Genomic DNA, 13,212 nt, shown 5'->3' with positions numbered 1-13,212 from the left:
TTGCCTAGCCTAGTTCTTAGGGTACAGTGTAAAGAATGAGGATGCAAGAGAGCTACACAAGACAAGCACAAAGCACACAGAGATGGAAAGCTTCTTCTTTTTCTTCACAGAAAAGAGAGTACAAAATGACTAAGTGCTAAAGCTGAAAAGTAGCACATATGTACATGCGGTCACTAAGTGTGAACTCACTAGAAGCGTACTAGGCTGGCACTATAAGTATAGTCCAGCTGTAGAATCACTGGCAGAGATCCTTCGTGTCGGTCACCTAACGCGCCAGTGAGTAATTGCCATAAGCGGCCAAGACCCGTAGTGGATGCCAGCTCAAGGTGTAGAGCTCGACATCTCAACACTCCCCCTCGAGATCTGCATGTTGCAGAGTCCAAGCATAGTCCGGAAACGTCGAAGCTTCTCAGCTCCGAGGGCCTTGGTAAAGATATCCGCTATCTGCTCCTTTGTGCTGACGTAGACCAAGTCGATGTCGCCCGCCAACACTCGCTCTCGAACGTAGTGGTAATGGACCTCTATGTGTTTGGTCCTGGCATGGAACACTGGGTTCCTAGCCAACTGCATGCTGCTGAGGTTGTCACAATGGATGAAAATCTGCTGGTCCACCTGCACTCCCAAGTCCTCAAGTAATGTGCGTAGCCAATCTACCTCGCACGCCGCAACTGCTGCACCTCTGTACTCGGCCTCTGTGCTCGATAAAGCAACCGTAGGCTGCTTTTTGCTGCTCCAAGTAACAGCAGCACTCCCAAAAGAGAACATGAAGCCACTCGTAGATCTCCTATCAACAATGCTACCTGCCCAATCTGCATCTGTATACCCATACAATGCTAATGGTGCATCTGCTGCATAGAACAATGCGTAGTCAAGAGTACCTTGCACATACCTAAGTGTGCGTCGTACTCCATCCAAATGTGGCTTCCTCGGAAGCTGCATGAACTGACTCTCCAAGCCTACTGTGTAGCTCAAGTCTGGCCTCGTGATAGTCAAGTAGATTAGACTACCCACAATCTTCCTGTACATGTTGACATCCTCAACAACATCACCCTTCTTTGCACTCAGCTTTGCATTCACATCCAAGGGAATAGAAATTGGCTTACAATCAGCCATACCATACTTTGACAACATGTCCAAATCATACTGTCTCTGTGATAGCCATACACCCTCTGGAGTCTTGATCACCTCAATGCCAAGAAAGTAGCGCAACTCGCCTAAATCTTTCATTTCAAACTCCTGTTTGAGAAGACCCTTCACATGGTCAATCTCCATAGCATTGTCACCAACAATAATAAGGTCATCTACATATATGGTAACGACCACAATCCCCACATCACTCTCACGTACATAGAGTGAATGATCAGCATGAGCTCTCCTAAAACCAATACTGACAAGATACTTGGCAATCCTGTCATACCATGCTCTAGAGCCCTGCTTCAAACCATACAGAGCTTTGAGAAGTCTGCATACATAATTTGGGTAACCTGGATTGACATAACCAGGTGACTGATCCATATACACTTCCTCTTGCAACTCACCATTCAAGAAGGCATTCTTTACATCCATTTGATGCATAATCCATCCTCTAGATGCAACCACTGCTATGACAGCTCTCACAGTCGTCATCTTTGCCACTGGAGCAAAGGTCTTCTCATAGTCTATGCCATACGTCTGTGCATAACCCTTTGCGACCAGCCTTGCCTTGTGACGCTCAATGTTACCATCAGCCTTATGCTTGGTTTTATACACCCATTTACAACCAATAGCTTTCTTGCCACTTGGCAATGGCACCAACTCCCATGTGTCGTTTGCTTCCAATGCAGCCATCTCTTCATTCATTGCATCATCCCAATGCACATTTCCAATTGCATCCTCAAAACATGTGGGCTCCACATCCTTTATTACCTTAGCCATGTAGGCTTGGTGATGGGCTAGATACCCATCATAAGTCAATTTCTGAACTGGATTTCTGACTCTATTAGATCTGCGCAGTCCTGGGTCACTCCTTTGCCCTCTAGCATCTTCTTGTACTTTCCTTACACCAGGTGTCCTGACAGCCGTAATTCCAAATTCCTCATCAAGACTTTGTTCAGAACCATCTGAATCCATGTCTACATGTGAAAAACCTGATGATGCATCAACCATAAAGGGAGGTTCATCAACCTTTTCCTTTCCTTTTTGTGATACATTCCCTGTACCTGTTGGTGGAGTAACCTGCGTACGTAGTCTACCATTCCATGGTTTTTCAACAGAGCCACGAGAAGAGGACTCTTGTGGTCCACTCAAAACCTGTGACTGTGGCCTCACATTTTGTACAACCACATCATCTTTTACATCAGCCCCAATAGTGCCATGTGCATTACTTTACCAGCTGCTCATCTCATCAAAGACTACATCTCTGCTCACTCGTAATTCTCGTGTAGTAGGATTGTAGCACCTGTACCCCTTTTGTTCAAGGGAATATCCCACAAGAATACATTTCTTTGCTTTAGGATCCAATTTCCTACGCAACTCATCTCGTACATGCACATAAGCTATGCAGCCAAACACTTTCAAGTGTGCCAAATCAGGCTTCGTACCTATAAACTTTTCCTCAGGTGTTACATCATGCACCGCAGCTGTAGGTGTCCTGTTCATAATGTACACAGCTGTATTTACGGCTTCAGCCCAGAAATGATGAGGCATGTTCTTCTCATTCATCAATGCACATGTAACCTCTGCAATGTGCCTGTTTTTCCTTTCTGCGACCCCATTCTGTTGTGGAGTATATCTGCATGTAAACTGCCTGCGTATACCATGCATTCGCAGAAAATCTGAAAAATCATTGGAGAAGTAATCTTCCCCTCCATCTGACCTCAATGTCTTGATTTGCATATCTGTCTCCTTCTCAATCATGACTTTGAAGTCTTGAAAGTGACCAAACACTTCACTTTTGTTACGCATGAAGTAGACCCATACTTTCCTTGTATGGTCATCAATGAAAGAGACATAATACCTGCAACCATGTATACTTGCAATATCGGTTGGACCCCAAACATCTGTGTGCACCACCTCAAGTGGCTTTTTACATACATTGTGCTCATGTGGAAATGAGCCCTTTGACTGTTTTCCAAACTGGCATGCTGCACACACTTTATGCATACCATCCACCTTGAATTTGGGCAAACCTTTTACAATCTGTTTTGATTGCATGCTGCGCAATCTCTGCTCATTGACATGGCCAATGCGTTTGTGCCAAATGTCAACATCAGCCACAACACCTGTGCCTTGTGCAAATAATGCAGCTTTTACCTCAGGCATGTCTACATTCAGCGTAAACATTCTGCCCACACATTTGCCCTCTGTGATCAGCTTACAGCCATTCTGGAAATCTTCTACATAACAGCCATTTGGATTGAAGTGAACCTGCAAACCCTGCTCAACCATTTGTCCAACAGAAACAAGATTCTTTGTAATGTTTGGGACATGAAGTACATCTGCTAAGTACTTTGATTTCCCACTCTTCGTATTTAGAGGTATGTCCCCTACATGAGCAATGGGGTGAGCTGTGTCATCTCCTGTCTTCACATAGCCTGACACATCTGGTTTGCGCATATCTCTAAACCACTCTCCACGAGACGTCATGTGATTAGAGGCACCTGAATCCACATACCAAACATCATCTTGGGTGGAATTCTCTGCAGTCATTGTATTCATTACATGCTGCATAACAAACATGCGCTTGTTTTTGCTGTCATCTGCATCTCTGCTAGTAGATGCATAGTTGCCATGTTCTCTCTTTCCACTTGCTTTTCCCTTTGGACAGTCACGTGACATGTGACCTCTTTCACCACAAGTCCAACATTCTCTGCTATCTGGAGTATGTTGCTGCCTGCTTGATCCTGCACCACGACCTCTTTTACTCCCCTTGCCTTGAGACTGGTTTCCCCTGCCACTTGTATTGTTTTGATTTGATTGACCTTCCAGAAATTGGCCCTTGCAACCCCTTGGGCCTCGACCACGACCTCTACCTCTACCTCTGTTGGATTTAGAATAGAAGGCCTGTTCAGAATTATTTCTGCCATGAGAAGAAGATGTGTCAAGGTTCTTCTCCTCAAGAATAAGCATAGAAATCAAATCTTGGAACACGAGGATGTCGTCTCTTGTATTCATGGAAGACGTAAAATGTACATACTCATCTCCTAGACCATCCAAGCATGCACGGACAATGTCAACGAGGATAAGCCACTTGTCGAAGAGAACTAGTGTGCAAAAGATCTAGGTGATGTCAAGTCTCAAGAGTAGCATGAAGAGGTAAAGAAGCCTATTCTCATAGAGGTTATGCATGAAAAGGTAGTAGAGTGCAATCAAGTGGCAGATACCAAGAGCTTGGAAGGGGACGAAGAAAGTGTGAAGAGCCAAGAAGATGGTCAAGATTTTGTGGAACATCACGCGGATGAGGATGCGAATATGAAGTCAGCGTTTGATTCTAACAATGATGAAGATACAAGCTGGAGATTTTGGGAAACGAGGGAGGAGGATAGAGTGGAAGTCCACATCCTCTAGCGAGAAGACCAAGTCTGATAATTTTGTGCTGGTAGGGGTAAAACTACCTTATTGTGTATCTGATAACATGATGGTCGGGAATGTGAAAGAATAGCAGGTTGAAGTGCCAAAGCAAATAGAGGGGGATATGTTGTCAAAGAAGGCATGCAATGCTATGCTGGTGACCATGGTGATGGGAGTTGCAATGGCAAGTACTATTGCAGTGCACATGGCTCGAAGCTATGCAATAAAGTTCAAGATTGCACTTATGGATAGCCAAGCTGGCCTACAAAGTTGACAAGAGGGTGATGATAAAGCAAAAACCACAGGGTCTAGGCATTTTGCTAATGCTTGTGATGTGTTGGATGCTGACCAGAGAGAGGAGTAGCTGGAGGTCCCTATGGCTTGCAAGGATGATGCGATGGATACAGGTCTTTTTGATTAGATATGCAATGAGAATGGAGCTGATTGGGGATTTGATGATGGCAAGGATTCCATGAATGAAGGCATGAAAGTGCTTGTGGATAAATCTTTGACCAGGACACATGTGATGCAAGGGTTATTTGTTGGATTTTAGGCCTCGTGGCCGGGTTGTGTCCAACTTACTTCATTCTTTGGTTATAATGAGGAATGAGAGTTTAGACTCACTAGCTCCACCAAAATAGTGTCTACCTCCTGCATCCCCTTTCCATTCTCTCCATCCCTTGCCTTGCACTCCATCTTAGGACCCATCAAGTGGTATCAGAGCCCGAGAAGCACCGGTACATTCCCGCTCCCTACTCGCATGTGGTTCGACCCAGAGCTGGGAATCTTGGAGAGATTTGGCAAGCTTTGTAGTAGAGCAGGAGATTCTTTTAGGTGAATTCAACCCTTTGCAAAAGGGTCAAGCATCAGTAAAAATCAAAAGCAAGCAAATCTCAGTGGAGCAAGGTGAACCAGGCTTAACTAGGAGTAGAACTGGGTAGCAAAGAAGAACGAACAGACAACGAGGTTTTGGGAGAAAGAGAGATGGGAGTCTCAAACAATTGAGAGCAGTCACAAGGTATTTTTAAAGGAAAAGCTTTCAAATTGTGAAGAAGCGAGCAGGTTGACAGGAATGCCGTGAAAAATTGTAGTGCTAGTTGAGAGGTAGTGGTCGCGAGATCAGATGTTGTAGGGCCTAACACACCCCCACACACCCTCTCCTCGACGCTCCTCAACATCCACACACACACACACACACACACACACACACACACACACACACACACACACACACACACACACACACACACACACACACACACACACACACACACCCAACATTGTCACTCATCAGATCCCCACCAGAAAGAGCATAACTTTGAATTGAAAAAATAAAAAAATTTGATTACTCTTTTGCCTGCAAGACCTTGATCCCACCAAATCCATCAACAAATCCCCCCCGACTCTCTGACCTTGCTCTCACACACCCTGATCTTGAGAGATAGAGAGCTATGAGAGTGAGCGAGCAAGTGGATGAGGGAGAGAGAGAGCAGGTTTTTGCAACATATCCCATGGCATTCATCTCAAATTTGGATGCTTACATTGAGGCATTGAGAGAGAGAGAGAGAGAGAGAGAGAGAGAGAGAGAGAGAGAGAGAGAGAGAGAGAGAGAGAGAGAGAGAGAGAGAGAGAGAGAGAGAGAGAGAGAGATGCAGCTCCAACACTGACACCACATCTTTGACATTGGTGAGAGCTGGCTCAACATCGGTGACTTGCCGCTCTTTACCGGCACATCGATTTTGAGACCGATTCTTGCGATTCAGCATTGCCTTTACATCACCTCTCATTGTGGAGGATTTTTGACATCTGACCCCGACATTGAGCATTGCCACAAATGAGTTATTTCTCGTGGACGTTCGTGCTTGCCAGATGCACATGTTAGGTGCCTGTACCACAGAGGAATGACATCGGCATCAGCATCAAGGGCGATTGTGCTCTACGACATCGTTTCGACTCGAGCACCTTTGGCAGCTATTTGACTAGCACATTTCTACTCGATGATGGAAATTGGCTCATATTGACACTGACATGTAGGTTACAGAGGGCTTTTGAGCCCGTGCACATGTAGTTTCTCCAGGTCTCTAGACACTTACAAACAACACCTTTCAGGCAATTTTGGTAGTCACTTCGACAACAGTTTCTCTGCGAACAGATGCACTGGTAGATGCATGTTTACTTTAGCACACCATGTGCTATTGAGATCTTTTGAGAGCAGATATCCCCGTAGGGATCACTTTTACTGCATACAATAGTTCTTGGCACCTATTTGAACGCAGTCACTCATGTACGTTGAGTCGCGAACATTACCCATTGTACTTCGTGTGGAGCAATTTTCTAGACATTTTGGTAGTTTTCTTTGCCATTTTTGAGACTCGGACGGAAAGAGCCCTTTCTAAGACCGTGGCTAGTCCTTTTGTGTCTGCATTATCCTTTGGAGGGTCAATAGTGTTTCATAAATGTTGAGATACCTTTGGTGATACAGGTAGCTAGAGTTCCCCATTATAGTACCCTCGCCATACGACATGTATCTGGATGATTTTTTGTGCTTTTGATGCAAAGCTGGCGGTCACACATTAGTGGGTTTGTGCAGTTGATGCCTAATGATTCTTTTGAGTAGCTTATGCATTTTTTGAGTTGAGTTTTGACTCCTCATACAAAGGAGACTCTGTTGAATTTCCCCCACGAGTCCGTTTTATGCGTTCTTGGCACTTCTAGCTATTCTTACATAGTGTTTGTACTACATTTTGGTTTGAGCTTTTTGCTCCTATTCTAGGGGAAACTCTGCCAAAATTATCCTAGGCAATTCGCCATAAAATTTTTTGCTACATTCTCTTGATCATGGCTATGATTAGTGCTTCCAAAAGAGAAGAGTACTGCATCAAAAAGTTTGATGTCTCGAACTTTGTCATTTGAAAGCAGCGTATGCAAGATTTTTTGATCAACAAAAGCTTGATAGCACCCTTGCATGCAAGAAGAGAGAATACATACACTAATAATGAGTGGGATGACATGAATGAGCATGCTATGGTGACCATTTGCCTACACCTTGGTGAATCCATTTACTTTACCATAAGGGATAAGACCAATGCCAAAGATTTGTGGGGTGTTCTATGTCAGGCTTGGGATGGCAACAATGACCTCGAACAATGTTTTCTTGATGAAGAAATTGATGCGCATGAGCATGTAAGAAGATAATAATGTTAGTCTCATTTGAAAGATTTCAACAACGTGTTTTCATAGGTTACTTCAAAAGGTCTCAATTTTGATGATGAAATGAAGGCCATTTTCATATATAGGTCCCTCTATCTCATAATTGCTGTTCAGAGTTGAAGAGAGTTCTACACTATCTCTCTCTCTCTCTCTCTCTCTCTCTCTCTCTCTCTCTCTCTCTCTCTCTCTCTCTCTCTCTACTAGGGGAACCCCTCCAACCATCCCCATACTTTCGACCCGAGCTATGAGGAGGGTGACGAGATACCATGATTAGGGAGAAGAGAAAGTTTCACGTCCAAGGTTGTGGAGGGCAGGATCACAAACATGATATTGATAGATGAAGCATGAAGGCATCCAGAGAGGTGGAACTCTACAAAGAAATCCACAGGAGGAGACAAAGATTTGACGTGGTAACGAGCTATCCAAACTCTATAGAGTATTTGGGAAGTCCATAACGCATTCAAGAATGGCAAAATGGGAGGAAGAGATGAGTAATATGCCCTCTTTCTAGTGTAATACATGTACTTTCCACCATTGACCTTTCTTCAATTGTTCACTGACATCTAATTTGGTGTTTAGCCAATTTGTGGCCTCCTATGTTTTCTATAGAATCCTCTCGTTGTTCGCATTGTATTATTGGGAGACTTCAAGGGCTTGATATTTCACCACCTTGCAGAGTCAACATCCTGTGCTGCTTAAAGCTCTCTTGCAACTTGAAAATCATTTAAATGCAACACAAATTCTCACTCTCTTTTGCCCTCTAGCCATCCACATATTTTTTTCTTTCTGGAGCTCTTCTATGGTGTGAACCTTTTCCTCTCTCTAACCATCCATGCAACCTGGAATTGCAACACAAATTCTCACTCTCTCTCTCTCTCTAGCCATTCAGGTAGGCGTGGATGGCTACAACTAGATTTTTTTCTCCAACACTCTTCTATGGTGTGAAAATTTCCCCCTTCTTTTTCTCTCTCTAACCATTTACGCAACCAAAAACTCACCAAAATGCAACGCAAATTCTTGGGTTTTTTCCTCTGGCACTCTTCTAAGTTTTTTTCCATTAAGAATCTCTCCCTCTTTTTCCTCTCTCTAATCATCCATGAAACCTAAAACCTACCTAAATGCAAAGCAAATTCTTAGCTCTCTAGAAGCGTGCTGGCGAGGATAACTACATACAATTTTCTTTTTCCTGGCACTCCTCTTACCATCCACACTGGTGGCGAGGATCCTTGCTTGCAAAGATGGCTAGAGACAAATTTTTTAATTCACATATGCTCTGGTAATCTCTTCTTCTCTCTAGCCATCCATGCCAAAGCGTATGGCTAGAGAGAGATTCATGTTTCGTGAATTAAGTGCTCCGCTCTTCCAAACCAGTGCTTTAAACAAAAAAGACTGAAAATAACTAAAAAATTTAGAGCAATTCGGTGCAAAAACCTTCAACTATAGTCAAAGCTGAAAATTTTGAGCACTACTCTCAATAGACCATTTTATTGGCATTCTTATGAGACAACCAAGATTTATGACAAAATCCAAGGTGTCAACTAGGTGGCTTTTAGGTTTAAGCAAAAATTTGACATTGCAATCTAGGATGGTGAGGAATGGCAATATTGTGGATCTCCCCCATTCTCTCTCTCTCTCTCTCTCTCTCTCTCTCTCTCTCTCTCTAGCCATTCACATTGAAATTGATGCGAATAGAGGGATTCCTCATCACTCTAAACTTATGTTCAATGCTCCCAAAGCACTTATTTTTTGACAAATCAAAAAGTTAGGATAATGAATAGAAATAACAACATCTAAATTTTGGTTGTCTAAAGGTTTAGAATTTAAAGTCGCAATAATCACATTTAAATTTTGGCATTGTCACACTTTGTCTGGCCAATATTGCATACAAAATTTCTTTTATGATGTATTTATAAGGACCACAATCAAGGAAAATCAGTTCAACTGTTGGTAAAAAGACTATAGCTCTTTAAAAACAATTTTGATGAAATAAAGTTTCAAGTAATTAAATCTATTCAAGTGGTAGTAACCTTACTTTTTCAACATAAGGCTCTCTGTTCAGTCCACTAGATAATCATTGTTTGTATGTGGGTGGCAAGTTGGGGGATTCCCAATATTTCAACAATCCACTTTTATAGAAATAATGGAATTGGCTCATATTATAGCCATGTCATCGTACCACTATGCCCAATAATCCTTAATGTCGGTGTAGCAATAGCCATGGTTAACGAGGTCCCTAAGGTGAGGTATATCCATCATCTGCTATACCATTATTTATGTGATGTGTTTATAGTGGTTTGTCGAAGTTGATGATGGAGAAGCGTAGAGACCAAGGGGAGTGAGCAAGAGAGAGAGAGAGAGAGAGAGAGAGAGAGAGAGAGAGAGAGAGAGAGAGAGAGAGACTTGAACCAATCAACTTGGCAATGAGTAATTAAATTTGTATAAAATAGAGGCAAGTGGTTTCCTATAGCAACCTCAATAAATTTCCCTACCCAGAATTTGACAAATAAGTACAAAAAGACAAACTAAATAATGAAATCACATTGGGCAGTTCACTTAACATGCCAAAACTGTAACACCCTCTTTACAAGATACACCTCGATTTTTTTACCCTTAACTTTGTACCTGAAAATAATGCCATCGTGAGCATTGGTTGCCTTTGTAGAAAATTTAAACTATAGACCACACTCTCAGGTGGTGCACTATGTAACATGAGTTTGATATGAGGGGTTTTAAAATTCAAAAATGTAAGCAATTTAACAGAGATACATCAAAATAAGGGGTTTTTATATTCAATTTTGGGAAGAAAAATCCTAAAATAAGGGGTCATTTTATTTGTTCAGACATGTTGAAAGAGGGGTTTTTTAATACCCCGCGAATGCACATTATATAGGGGGTTACTAAACGGTGAATCTCCACGAGACCACACTACATCCAATAAACCCCATAATGAACTGTGAGCACATCACGCACAAAATATAAAACTCTAAGATAATGAACTGTGGGACACCTCTTGTCCATCATCTGACCAACAACAATGAATTGACATGCCCATCCATAATGTTTTAGAAATCTGATTGGTTCCCTCCCAAATGCATATGCATTGAACTCCAACCTACGGGTCCAAACATCAATAACTTCAACTCCAACACAAGGGTCCAAATTAATTATAGGGAGCACCCCTTGCCTCTCTGTACCACTCACAAGTCTCTCTCTAACTGAAGCTAATGGTGACACTAATCTCCAAGTGATTAGAAGGCGAGAGTCCATGCCAGTGTAGTCACCACCACACCAGTAGCCTCTTCGTTGTCCTTCCTTCTGTCATTATCACTGCTTTCCTCCTCTTGATTGCTTTTATCTTTGTCCTTTGTAGAATCTCTATCTTTTCCTTTTGATTTTGCAATCCTTGTCCAAATTACCACGCCGTCGACATCTGTAACAATGGTACTTCGTCCTCTTTATGGAATCCAAAGCAGCAAGTGCTTCATCATGTGCTTCCTCAGTCTCAAAAATCTGAGTTTTGCCTTGAGTTACCAGCACGTCATCCTCCTCAATGAGAAAAGGGCCGAGATCATCAAATTCCATCTTTTGCTTTGTGACTTGTAGTCAAAGTGTTCTAGCCACTGTTTCATACTCTTTAGGCAACTTTGTGAGAACCAAAGTAGCTAATTTGGGTACTCATCAGTGCACTCCTCATAGATGATAGTTGATCATGAATAACTTTAGCCTTCATAAGAAATGATTGCATGGAACTTCCTTGTGGAAAGTGGATGTCAAATAACTATCCAAGAAGGGTGACTTCTCACATCCTAGAGTCCCGATCAAACATTCCTACGAGCTTGAGCCACATTTTGGTTGCACTCTTCAAAGTCTGAATGGTTGGAGAAAGGTCCTATGTAAGAGATTATACAATGGCTGACATTGTCTTTGCATTAGCCACATCCCAATCGGCACATAGTTGAGATATTTTGCATCTTGAAGGTGGATGTACCTATTGTGGGAATCCCTCGTGGGATGACATCCCATAAGCCTTTCCATAAGAGCCACAGTCACATAATCAAATTCCAATGAGTGTATTTATTTTTGTTCAATTTGTTGTTGGTGCTCGAGCAAGGGGGCCATGATGAAGCTGCAAGATCTAGAACTCCATTAAAGATTCTTGCACTCCAAGGATGGACGCACTAGCACCAAGCCACAAGATATCCAAGCTACTCCACTCGTCTACTCCTCCCAAGCTGCTCTGCACCCTCTGCTATCCCTCTCTTCAACTACAAAGTTGCTCGCCTTGTCATCTCCCAAACCGCTCCACAATCCACCTCTCACAAGCCACCAAATCAATTGCTACCTTCTCCCTCTCTAGATCTCCAACAGTGCCCTCCACATCCCACAACCCACAATGTTTTAAAACATGGGATCGATGCTAGAAAAAAAGGGGGACCACTGTTAATAGTGCATTTCAAAACATAGTAGAGAAGATGGAGGTAAGGAGGGGGCCACCAATCAAGGCAACGTTTTAGAACACTCTGGACAACATAGCTTGGAGGCGTCGCCAAGGGTGCCTGCCTGTGGACATGAGCATTTCAAAGTGCAAGTAGGAAGGGTGGATTTGGTGCCGCTGCACAAATACATTTCAAAACACAAGCAGGAGGGGTGTGACCAGCTTCTCAACACAACAACATTTGAAAATGCAAGCAGCAACTATGGGCATCAATAGAGGGAACTGGGGAGAGAAACATTGACAATGAAGTTCTCTACTCTTCACGATACTACTCCTTCACGCCAAGGCTCTTCAAGCACGCGCTACACCAAGAATCTCACCATGTCAAAGTCGATAATGCAGAAGCGTAGAGAGAGAGAGAGAGAGAGAGAGAGAGAGAGAGAGAGAGAGAGAGAGAGAGAGAGAGAGAGAGAGAGTCTCTTGAACTAATCAACCTTGGCATTGAATAACTAAATGTGCATACAATGGAGGTAAGGGGTTGCTTATACAGCAACCTCAGTAAATTGCCCTACCCAAACTTTGACAAATAAGTAAAATCAATACTTAAAAGCCAAAGTAAGTAAAGGGATCACATTGGGAAGTTCACTGAGATGCCAAAACTCTAAATAGTTTCAACTATTACACCATGGGAACATTCTTCCAAGCCTAAACCTTAACTAGTTTGGCCTTTTTGATAATGTACCCTACCTTGTTTGCTAGATTTAGGGCTCACTCAAAAAATCTCGCTCACGGTTTGGGATTCTTCCTTGGGGCACAAGGAGGTTACAATGAGGATTAGCGTAAAGGACCATAACTACAAAATGTTAAGTCAAACTCTCATAGAGGAATTTGACTCAACAATGGTAAAAAAGAAAAATACCATCAGGACAACAAGCCAAAGCACATTTTTGGATATGTGGAGCATCCAAATATGAGAGCCTGACTAGAGAAGACTACATCCTAGAGAGACTAGTGGAGGA

Source organism: Adiantum capillus-veneris, chromosome 4 (assembly GCF_014529385.1).
Source record: "Adiantum capillus-veneris isolate H3 chromosome 4, ASM1452938v2, whole genome shotgun sequence".
In the NCBI taxonomy this organism is placed as follows: Eukaryota; Viridiplantae; Streptophyta; class Polypodiopsida; order Polypodiales; family Pteridaceae; genus Adiantum; species Adiantum capillus-veneris.
The sequence above is the reverse complement of the archived record's forward strand: the minus strand, read 5'-3'. Positions refer to the sequence as shown.